This window comes from Rhinoderma darwinii, chromosome 2 (assembly GCF_050947455.1).
Source record: "Rhinoderma darwinii isolate aRhiDar2 chromosome 2, aRhiDar2.hap1, whole genome shotgun sequence".
Lineage (NCBI taxonomy): Eukaryota > Metazoa > Chordata > Amphibia > Anura > Rhinodermatidae > Rhinoderma > Rhinoderma darwinii.
In genome coordinates this window covers 104,184,414-104,197,614 of record NC_134688.1, presented here as the reverse complement: position 1 = coordinate 104,197,614, position 13,201 = coordinate 104,184,414, and positions in this window count along the sequence as shown.

Genomic DNA, 13,201 nt, shown 5'->3' with positions numbered 1-13,201 from the left:
TTTAAGGCAAAATTAATTCAATAATTAAAAACGTCTTCACTCTGTATAAGTCACATGTGAACAGGGCAGACGGAGGGAGAAGGGATCAGGTTCATATTACTTCATGATATCAATCACTAGAAGTTAAATATAAGACATCCTCAGTCATAAACAAGAATCCATCATACTGCAGCTCCAAATCTGTATATTTTTGAGGCAAAATTAATTCGATAATTAAAAACGCCTTCACTCTGTTTAAGTCACATGTGAACAGGGCAGACGGAGGGAGAAGGGATCAGGTTCATATTGCTACATGATATCAATCCCTAGGAGTTAATGTCATCAAATACTGTTTAGTGTTAAACCGCCTACATAAATCGGATCACCGAAGTGATTCAAAAACTTTCTAGGGAATGCTTGTAACTTCTGTCCGACAAATCATGTTGGACAATCATACCGCACAAAACACGAGATTTATATGATGATGATAAAAACGCCTTCATTCCGTGATGTTAAGTCACATGTGAACAGGGCAGACGGAAGGAAAAGGGATCAGGTTCATATTACTACATGATATCAATCACTAAAAGTTAGTGTCATCAAATACTCTTTAGTGTTAATTAGCCTACATAAATCGAATCACTCAAAGTGATTCAAAGACTTTCTAGGGAATGCTCGTAATATCTGTCCAACAAATCATGTCGGACACCTATACCGCACAGAACACAAGATTTATATAATGATGATAGAGCATCAACCATAGCCCACCCAATCAAAAAATCACTATACTCAAAAACATTGCATAAAAAATACAGATGGATGCCAACATGAAAGGAACCGCTATAATCTTCGTTCTGATCATAAATCCGCTGGCGTGTGGTGAATAAACCTCCATCACGAACATGCTCAAATCTGTAAGAAATATTCCAAAAATATCAAGACCCTCAGGAATACAAGACGATGCAAAAAATAGATGCTACACAATGTGTCAGAAATCACCCATCAAGTGTACAATATTAAAATTAAAAAAATGTTAAAAACAGCAATGGGATTTCAGAGTCCAGGAATTATCTTGTATTCTAGATTCAAACCTTTGGGGTATAGGGAATCTAACTCAAAGATCCAACGTAATTCTTTCTTTTTCAATAGCTTCTGTCTATCCCCTCCCCTCCTGAGTATCGGGACACAATCTATTACCCTAAATCTCAATTGATTTAACTGATGATTCTTTTCAACAAAATGCCTTGGTAATGGAAGTTCCATCATTTTCTTTCTGATTGTACTTTTATGCTTATTAATTCTCAATTTAATAGGCATAGTTGTCTCTCCTATGTAAATCAATGAACAAGGACATGTAATCATATATACAACGAAATCTGAATTGCATGTAAATCTGTGTCTGATATTAAAGACCCTCCCCGTATGTGGATGCTGAAAACTATTCCCTTTCACAATATTATTGCAATTGCAGCAATTCAGACAGGGAAAATTACCATTTTTGGGGGGGCAAAGTAGTAATTGTGTATTTTTCTTTCTACTACCCACGTCTGACTTAACCAGAGTGTCTCTGATATTCTTAGTCCTCCGATATGACATAATGGGTGGTATTCTCAACGTGTCAATCTCATTATGTCCCTTGGACACTATAGGCCAATTCTTTCGCAGAATGTTACCTATGCGACCACTCAAATTGCCAAAAGTTGATATAAATGGTATACGTTCACCTTGTACACCCTTAATATTGGATTCCAAACTATTGTGTAGTCTATCCTTATGTTTCTGTACAAGTTTCCTAGGATACCCTCTCTTCTTAAATTTATTACACATCTGAGTCAACCTAATTTGTTTCTGTGTAGTATCTGACACAATCCTATCTACCCTCAATAATTGACTCCATGGTAACGACTCAATCATGTGTCTAGGATGGTTACTACTATATAAAAGGAGATTATTTCTGTCTGTGGGTTTCACAAATAAATCTGTGGAAAATACTCCGTCTTTCCATTGTACCAAAGTGTCCAAAAATTGTAATTCTCGATCAGAACAAACCATGGTAAATTGAAGAGCTGGAATATGAGTGTTAAGTTCTAACAAAAACTGATCAAGACCCAACCTATCACCTTCCCATATGACAAAAATGTCATCAATAAATCTCCACCAGCAGCGGATGTGACCCATATGGGGGGAGGTGTAGACATACTCCTCCTCAAAGGTGGACATGAAGATGTTCGCGTACGTTGGGGCCACGTTGGACCCCATCGCCGTCCCCCTTAGCTGTAAATAGAACTGGTCACCAAAGAGAAAATAATTCTTCCTTAGTACCAGCTCCAACAGCTGGAGGATGAAGCGTCTACACCCTGGGTCACATCCGGTGCTGGCGAGACATTTCTCTATTGCCCTTAAACCTCTGTTGTGTTCAATGCTAGTATATAGAGATACAATATCAAATGATACAAGTAATACAGGACCACTGGCCTCAATCAGTTGTAATTTATGTAAAAAATCTGTTGTATCTTTAATGTAAGACGAGGCCTTCAAAACATGTTCTCTCAGGATTTTGTCAAGGAAGATAGCAATATTATTAAAAATTGAACCCCTCCCCGACACAATTGGTCTGCCTGGGGGGGCATGGAGATTTTTGTGAATCTTAGGTAGTGTATATAATATCGGAGTAATTGGTTCCTCCACCTTCAGAAACTTCCCCAATTGTTGGTCAATAATACCCTGTTCCACTGCAACATCAATAATACCTTTGATCTCTTTCAATAGCTCTAACTTGGGGTCTCTAGGTAACAATTGATATATCTCACTATCTGCCAATTGACTATAAATCTCTGACTCATATTTACTACTGTCCAAAATGACCGTGGCTCCACCTTTATCGGCCTGCTTTATGGTAATCTCCTTATTATTCATAAGTTCCTTTAAAGCCTTCCTTTCCTTATTTGTAAGATTCAAATTACCCCTTGTATCATGTATAGTACTCTCTTTTAATGATTTAATCTCATCTAACACAATCTTTGAAAACGTATCAATAATCGGGCTAGAGGGAGGCATATATGAGCTAGTCGGTCTAAGACCCAATTTGCTAGACTGAAACATACAATCAGAATCACTTTTCTCACAGACAGTAACATTATCTTTAGAAAACATTACTTTAAGGTTCAGACGTCTAAAAAAACTTTTAAGATCAAGGTCCAATTGGAACCAATCCACATCAGTGTCAAGACAAAATGAAAGACCCTTCTGTAACACCTGAAGTTGGTCATTCGTGAGGTCTATAGATGAGATATTTACCACTATATTTTCGTTCTTGGAGGGTTCCTCCTCATTGGGGGTCTCGATCTCGAACGAAATCGGCCTCTTGCGTTGCCGTTGGTGTTTCCGTCCACCCCTCCTAGACCGTCCATACTTCCAAGTGGACCTTTGTCTAAAAAAGGTGCATGATTGGCGTCATCAGTTGAATCAGAATCACCAGTAGTGTATAACAGGTTGCCACTCCCCAATTTCCTCGGTTTTCTCCGCCTCTGGGAAGGACCATATGAATTCATATTTTGCCAATTGTAGATTTTACCATTGCGATAGTCCTCCAAATCCCGATGCCATTTATCTCTTTTCGTTCTCTCTATCTCGGTCTTCACTCTATCCAAATTCATGAGAAGTATTAAATCGAAGGCATATTTATTAGATATGTGTTCAAACTTCGTACAGAAGTACTCATTATTAGGAAACAGATTCGGGCGTAAATGTGATCTTAAGCCTCTGGGGATTCTCTGTGCCTTGTAGTACTCCAATAATGTGGATAGATGTAACTCCAGTGAAATCTTTCTTTTAGCTTCACTTTCATATTGCCTCTTCAAGGCATCCATTGATGGAGTACTTAAAAACGCTGAATCATAAGTTGCACTCTGTACAATCCTTAACGCATCCTCATTGCTGTATGCGAATGTCTTTGACATACCTTGTAAAGTTGATGCACTAGAAAGTGCGGTAGTATCTCGGGAAATCAAGCCCATAACACTGGGCGGATTCGGATTCATTCTCCAAAAGTGCACGCCTCTGTGGTTTGATATCAGAAAAAAGGAGATTTTTGAAGCAGCACTAGTCCCGAGTATGGTGCGGTGCACGCTGTCAAGCCAGGCAAACCCACTCCAGCACGATGTATATCCAAAGAAGTAGTAGGACAACAGCACACGTCTTCAAATCATCAAAGTGGTTTTATTGTCAAGACATCCACAAACGACAAGCAACGTTTCGACCCATAGATGATGATGTATCAAAGATGTATTACACATTGTAGTTTTTCACGTTTTTGAAGATTATATAACTATTTGATGTATGTCATTAAGACTAATGTATGCTTCACCTGGGAGACCAGATTCACGATGTTCACTGGTTGGAATGGGCCATGTGATCATTTGTATTCACCCATTTATAACGATGTTTTTAGACATAATGTTAGGCTTGACAAAGACCCTTCACTCACTATGGGTCGAAACGTTGCTTGTCGTTTGTGGATGTCTTGACAATAAAACCACTTTGATGATTTGAAGACGTGTGCTGTTGTCCTACTACTTCTTTGGATATACATCGTGCTGGAGTGGGTTTGCCTGGCTTGACAGCGTGCACCGCACCATACTCGGGACTAGTGCTGCTTCAAAAATCTCCTTTTTTCTGATATCAAACCACAGAGGCGTGCACTTTTGGAGAATGAATCCGAATCCGCCCAGTGTTATGGGCTTGATTTCCCGAGATACTACCGCACTTTCTAGTGCATCAACTTTACAAGGTATGTCAAAGACATTCGCATACAGCAATGAGGATGCGTTAAGGATTGTACAGAGTGCAACTTATGATTCAGCGTTTTTAAGTACTCCATCAATGGATGCCTTGAAGAGGCAATATGAAAGTGAAGCTAAAAGAAAGATTTTACTGGAGTTACATCTATCCACATTATTGGAGTACTACAAGGCACAGAGAATCCCCAGAGGCTTAAGATCACATTTACGCCCGAATCTGTTTCCTAATAATGAGTACTTCTGTACGAAGTTTGAACACATATCTAATAAATATGCCTTCGATTTAATACTTCTCAATGTGGAATATCTACAATCAGAAATTGCATTGATTGAAAATAAATTGAAGGAAGTTGAAGTGTCAATTGTCCAATCTTCCAATGAGCTAATTTTTGGTTCTCTAAAGGAGAAAATCTCCATGAATTTGGATAGAGTGAAGACCGAGATAGAGAGAACGAAAAGAGATAAATGGCATCGGGATTTGGAGGACTATCGCAATGGTAAAATCTACAATTGGCAAAATATGAATTCATATGGTCCTTCCCAGAGGCGGAGAAAACCGAGGAAATTGGGGAGTGGCAACCTGTTATACACTACTGGTGATTCTGATTCAACTGATGACGCCAATCATGCACCTTTTTTAGACAAAGGTCCACTTGGAAGTATGGACGGTCTAGGAGGGGTGGACGGAAACACCAACGGCAACGCAAGAGGCCGATTTCGTTCGAGATCGAGACCCCCAATGAGGAGGAACCCTCCAAGAACGAAAATATAGTGGTAAATATCTCATCTATAGACCTCACGAATGACCAACTTCAGGTGTTACAGAAGGGTCTTTCATTTTGTCTTGACACTGATGTGGATTGGTTCCAATTGGACCTTGATCTTAAAAGTTTTTTTAGACGTCTGAACCTTAAAGTAATGTTTTCTAAAGATAATGTTACTGTCTGTGAGAAAAGTGATTCTGATTGTATGTTTCAGTCTAGCAAATTGGGTCTTAGACCGACTAGCTCATATATGCCTCCCTCTAGCCCGATTATTGATACGTTTTCAAAGATTGTGTTAGATGAGATTAAATCATTAAAAGAGAGTACTATACATGATACAAGGGGTAATTTGAATCTTACAAATAAGGAAAGGAAGGCTTTAAAGGAACTTATGAATAATAAGGAGATTACCATAAAGCAGGCCGATAAAGGTGGAGCCACGGTCATTTTGGACAGTAGTAAATATGAGTCAGAGATTTATAGTCAATTGGCAGATAGTGAGATATATCAATTGTTACCTAGAGACCCCAAGTTAGAGCTATTGAAAGAGATCAAAGGTATTATTGATGTTGCAGTGGAACAGGGTATTATTGACCAACAATTGGGGAAGTTTCTGAAGGTGGAGGAACCAATTACTCCGATATTATATACACTACCTAAGATTCACAAAAATCTCCATGCCCCCCCCAGGCAGACCAATTGTGTCGGGGAGGGGTTCAATTTTTAATAATATTGCTATCTTCCTTGACAAAATCCTGAGAGAACATGTTTTGAAGGCCTCGTCTTACATTAAAGATACAACAGATTTTTTACATAAATTACAACTGATTGAGGCCAGTGGTCCTGTATTACTTGTATCATTTGATATTGTATCTCTATATACTAGCATTGAACACAACAGAGGTTTAAGGGCAATAGAGAAATGTCTCGCCAGCACCGGATGTGACCCAGGGTGTAGACGCTTCATCCTCCAGCTGTTGGAGCTGGTACTAAGGAAGAATTATTTTCTCTTTGGTGACCAGTTCTATTTACAGCTAAGGGGGACGGCGATGGGGTCCAACGTGGCCCCAACGTACGCGAACATCTTCATGTCCACCTTTGAGGAGGAGTATGTCTACACCTCCCCCCATATGGGTCACATCCGCTGCTGGTGGAGATTTATTGATGACATTTTTGTCATATGGGAAGGTGATAGGTTGGGTCTTGATCAGTTTTTGTTAGAACTTAACACTCATATTCCAGCTCTTCAATTTACCATGGTTTGTTCTGATCGAGAATTACAATTTTTGGACACTTTGGTACAATGGAAAGACGGAGTATTTTCCACAGATTTATTTGTGAAACCCACAGACAGAAATAATCTCCTTTTATATAGTAGTAACCATCCTAGACACATGATTGAGTCGTTACCATGGAGTCAATTATTGAGGGTAGATAGGATTGTGTCAGATACTACACAGAAACAAATTAGGTTGACTCAGATGTGTAATAAATTTAAGAAGAGAGGGTATCCTAGGAAACTTGTACAGAAACATAAGGATAGACTACACAATAGTTTGGAATCCAATATTAAGGGTGTACAAGGTGAACGTATACCATTTATATCAACTTTTGGCAATTTGAGTGGTCGCATAGGTAACATTCTGCGAAAGAATTGGCCTATAGTGTCCAAGGGACATAATGAGATTGACACGTTGAGAATACCACCCATTATGTCATATCGGAGGACTAAGAATATCAGAGACACTCTGGTTAAGTCAGACGTGGGTAGTAGAAAGAAAAATACACAATTACTACTTTGCCCCCCCAAAAATGGTAATTTTCCCTGTCTGAATTGCTGCAATTGCAATAATATTGTGAAAGGGAATAGTTTTCAGCATCCACATACGGGGAGGGTCTTTAATATCAGACACAGATTTACATGCAATTCAGATTTCGTTGTATATATGATTACATGTCCTTGTTCATTGATTTACATAGAAGAGACAACTATGCCTATTAAATTGAGAATTAATAAGCATAAAAGTACAATCAGAAAGAAAATGATGGAACTTCCATTACCAAGGCATTTTGTTGAAAAGAATCATCAGTTAAATCAATTGAGATTTAGTGTAATAGATTGTGTCCCGATACTCAGGAGGGGAGGGGATAGACAGAAGCTATTGAAAAAGAAAGAATTACGTTGGATCTTTGAGTTAGATTCCCTATACCCCAAAGGTTTGAATCTAGAATACAAGATAATTCCTGGACTCTGAAATCCCATTGCTGTTTTTAACATTTTTTTAATTTTAATATTGTACACTTGATGGGTGATTTCTGACACATTGTGTAGCATCTATTTTTTGCATCGTCTTGTATTCCTGAGGGTCTTGATATTTTTGGAATATTTCTTACAGATTTGAGCATGTTCGTGATGGAGGTTTATTCACCACACGCCAGCGGATTTATGATCAGAACGAAGATTATAGCGGTTCCTTTCATGTTGGCATCCATCTGTATTTTTTATGCAATGTTTTTGAGTATAGTGATTTTTTGATTGGGTGGGCTATGGTTGATGCTCTATCATCATTATATAAATCTTGTGTTCTGTGCGGTATAGGTGTCCGACATGATTTGTTGGACAGATATTACGAGCATTCCCTAGAAAGTCTTTGAATCACTTTGAGTGATTCGATTTATGTAGGCTAATTAACACTAAAGAGTATTTGATGACACTAACTTTTAGTGATTGATATCATGTAGTAATATGAACCTGATCCCTTTTCCTTCCGTCTGCCCTGTTCACATGTGACTTAACATCACGGAATGAAGGCGTTTTTATCATCATCATATAAATCTCGTGTTTTGTGCGGTATGATTGTCCAACATGATTTGTCGGACAGAAGTTACAAGCATTCCCTAGAAAGTTTTTGAATCACTTCGGTGATCCGATTTATGTAGGCGGTTTAACACTAAACAGTATTTGATGACATTAACTCCTAGGGATTGATATCATGTAGCAATATGAACCTGATCCCTTATCCCTCCGTCTGCCCTGTTCACATGTGACTTAAACAGAGTGAAGGCGTTTTTAATTATCGAATTAATTTTGCCTCAAAAATATACAGATTTGGAGCTGCAGTATGATGGATTCTTGTTTATGACTGAGGATGTCTTATATTTAACTTCTAGTGATTGATATCATGAAGTAATATGAACCTGATCCCTTCTCCCTCCGTCTGCCCTGTTCACATGTGACTTATACAGAGTGAAGACGTTTTTAATTATTGAATTAATTTTGCCTTAAAATATACAGATATGGAGCTGCAGTATGATGGATTCCTGTTATGACTGAGGATGTCTTACATTTATACATACTTTGATTACCATTTTTGATCGAACGCTGGTCTTTATTTATCTTTTGCACAGCAGAGATGATTGATTGCTGAGCATGCACAGTAGAGCTCTGTGATCGTAGCTGGAACCTGGAGTGTGGTGAACTTTCCTCCTTCACTTTTCTATTGTAATAACAATGATTGACATATGATTGATGATGATGTATTAAAGATGTATTACACATTGTAGTTTTTCACGTTTTTGAAGATTATATAACTATTTGATGTATGTCATTAAGACTAATGTATGCTTCACCTGGGAGACCAGATTCACGATGTTCACTGGTTGGAATGGGCCATGTGATCATTTGTATTCACCCATTTATAACGATGTTTTTAGACATAATGTTAGGCTTGACAAAGACCCTTCACTCACTATGGGTCGAAACGTTGCTTGTCGTTTGTGGATGTCTTGACAATAAAACCACTTTGATGATTTGAAGACGTGTGCTGTTGTCCTACTACTTCTTTGGATATCCACAGGATATGTCATAAATGTCGGATAGATGCAGGACCCGCACCTATCTCTAGAACGGGGCCCCCTAAACCCCGTTCTAGCTTTCTGTGCTATCCCGGCCACTTGATTGCATGTGGAGTTACTGAAACAGCGTAACTTGCTGCGCTACGCTGTTTCCGTAACTCCCATAGAACTGAACAGTAGTTAGCGAAGCAGCGTAGCTTGCATGCTACGCTGCTTCCGTAACTGCCATTCACTACTATGGGAGTTAGGGAAAACAGCGTACTCCACATGTAACCAAGTAGCCGCTGGTTCAAGTCCCTTAGGGGAACTAATAAAATGTGTAAAAAAATAAATAAATGTTAGATAAATTTTAAGGAGTGTAAAAAAAATATATATATTAAAAGTTCAAAAAACACCTTTTCCAATTTTTCCCCCAAGCACAATGTAAAAAATGAAATAATTTCTGCGTAAAAGTCCGATATATTACACTATACCATTATTTAACTCGCACGGTGAGTTTAAAAATGTAAAACATCAACATTTTTGGTCACCTTAGTGCTTAAAATATTAAATAAAGAAAAAAGTGATCAATAAAATCGTATGTACCAAAAAATGGTGCCAATAAAACTACTGCTCGTCCCGCAAAAAAATAAGCCCTCACACTGCTCAATCGATGAAAAATATATAAAAAAAATTGGCTCTCAGAATGTGGTGAAACAGAATAAATTATTTTTTAACAAATATTTTTTTTCCTATTTTCTGTTGTCTAAAACATGGGTGCGTCTTATGGTCAGGTGCGTCTTAGGGTATGTTCACACGGCAGCGTCCGATACGGCTGAAATCACGGAGCTGTTTTCAGGGGAAAACGGCTCCTGAATTTCAGACGTAATGGCATGTTGCAGGTGTTTTTCGCTGCGTCCATTACAGACGTAATTGGAGCTATTTTTCTATGGTGCCAATGGAAAACGGCTCCAATTACGTCCCAAGAAGTGACAGGCACTTCTTTGACGCGGGCGTCTATTTACGCGCCGTCATTTGACAGCGGCGTTTAAATATACGCCTCGTGTGAACAGACAAACGTCTGCCCATTGCTTTCAATGGGCAGATGTTTGTCAGCGCTTTTTTACGCGCCGTCTTTTGACAGCGACGCGTAAAAAAAATGACCGTCGGCACAGAACATCGTAAAGCCCATTCAAATGAATGGGCAGATGTTTGCTGGTGCATTGGAGCTGTATTTTCGGACGTAATTCGAGGTTAAAAAGCCCGAATTACGTCCATAAATAGGGTGTGTGAACCCAGCCTTATAGTCCAAAAAATACGGTATGTTATCTTGGTCTCTTTTATCAAGAGTATACTGGTTTACATAAGGAATAAAGTTTCTATAACCTATATGGGTGCCCATGCACATTATATAATAGTCGTCTGAACCTGCAGATTATCCAATGTGGAGGGTGGCATCCCAACCCAGATGGCGAGTGTTGGGGGAAACTTGTTCTTGCAAAGAAAAAGTCACTGCCAGAGGAGTCTGGCAGTGGCTTATTCTGACTTATTCCCCTCTTTTCTTTAAAAACACATGCATGCCCCGCCGTGCTGAGGTTGGATGTTTATGGCTTGTGATCACTGGCGTAGCTATAGGGGTCGCAGCGGTCGCAATTGCGACCGGGCCCCGAAGCCAGGGGGGCCCACGGCCCACCGCACCACATCAATAAAAAGTTACTATAGTAACTCGGGCCGCGGGCCCCTGTTACTATAGTAACATACTTTACTTACCTTCCTTGTTCCGGATTGCAGCGGAGGTCCTGACGTCAAGCGCTGTGCGCAGCGCATGACGTCACAGCGCTATGCGCCGCGCACAGTATCGAGACGACAGAACTCCCGCCGCGGCCGAAGAGGAAGGTAAGATTAGCCCTGACTGGCGGGGTCCGACTCCCGGGACCCGCCAATCAGCTGTTTTGAAGGGGCCGCAGCACTCGTACGAGAGCTGCTCCCCTTCATTCCTGTCACTTCATTCTGGTCACACTGTGAATCCGTGTCGGCGATTCACAGTGTGGGCGAGTAGTGAAATGAAGGGGAAGCAGCTCTCGTACGAGTGCTGCGGCCCCTTCAAAACAGCTGATTTGCGGGTCCCGAGAGACACATCAGCTATTGATGGCCTATCCTGAGGATAGGCAATCAATGTTTAGGGACGGTACAACCCCTAAGCCTACGATGTAGCAGGCTTAGGGGGCCCATGAGACAGGATCACAGATTGTGTGATCCTGTCTGCTCGGCCCTGTATCTAAGCCAATCACATGGTAGGCTTAGATACATGGCCCATGTGTGATCCTGTCTGATGGGCCCCGTATATAAGCCAATCACATGGTAGGCTTAGATACATGGCCCATGTGTGATCCTGTCTGATGGGCCCTGTATATAAGCCAATCACATGGTAGGCTTAGATACATGGCCCATGTGTGATCCTGTCTGATGGGCCCTGTATATAAGCCTACCACACTGTAGGTTTAGATACAGGGTCCAGCACACAGTAATCTTATACGGTATAAGATTACTGCCTGCTGGACCCTGTATCTAAGCCTACGTTGTGGTAGGCTTAGATACAGGGTCCCACAGACAGTATCACACATGGGCCCTGTATCTAAGCCTAACACATGTGTTACTAATCGTTTTTTTTGTGTGTTTTCTTACAGGTTCGGTCGTTGGACTACGTCGGATTCCAGGACTACTTCGATGACAGCTTTTTTTTATTATCAATAAAATGGTTAATGAGGGTTGTGTGGGTTTTTTTTTTATTTCAATAAAATATTTATTCTATGTCTGTTTTTTTTTAAACTATATTATTACCGCCTTAGTAATGGCCGCCGGCTGATTGACAGCATCCATTGCTAAGGCGAGGCTTAGTGTTAGCCGATGCAGAGGCTAACACTAACCCCCTTTATTACCCCGGTACCCACCGCCACCAGGGGTGCTGGGAAGAGTCGGGTACGATCCAGTACTTGACCATCTGTAGTGATGGTCGGCCACTGGGGTGGCCGCAGGCTGGTATTATCAGGAGGGGAAAGGCCAAAAACAGTGGCCCTTCCTACCCTGGTGATGCTAGGCTGCTGCTGCTTTATTGTATCTGGCTGGTTATGAAAAATGGGGGGGAAGGGCCACTGTTTTTGGCCTTCCCCAGCCTAATGCTACCAGCCTGCGGCCACCCCGGTGCCTGCCTGTCACTACAGATGGTCGGGTACTGGTTCGTACCCGGCTCTTCCCAGCACCCCTGGTGGCGGTGGGTACCGGGGTAATAATGGGGGTTAGTGTTGGCCTCTGCACCTGCTAACATTAAGCCTCGCCTAAGTAATGGAGATTGTCAATCAGCCAGTGGCCATTACTAAGGCGGTGATAATAAAGTTTAAAAAGATACAAGCACATAGAAAAAATATTTTATTGAAATAAAAAAACACAACCCTCATTAACCATTTTATTGAGAATAAAAAAAACGCCGTCATTGAAGTCCTCGTATCCGAAGTCCAACAACCGAACCTGTAAAAAAAAACACACACACACAAAAATAATCAGTAACACATAAAGAAGCAAAATTATTATTCTTACCTATCCTGGGTCCAGCGCTGGAGACCCAATGTCAGCGAGCTGGGCCCTGTATCGAATCCAATCATGTGTGATACTGTCTGCTGAGCTGTGTATCTAATCCAATCATGTGTGATACTGTCTACTGGGCCCTGTATCTAATCGTATCTTGTGTGATACTGTCTGCTGGGCCCTATATCTAATCCGATCATGTGTGATACTGTCTGCTGAGCCCTGTATCTAATCGTATCTTGT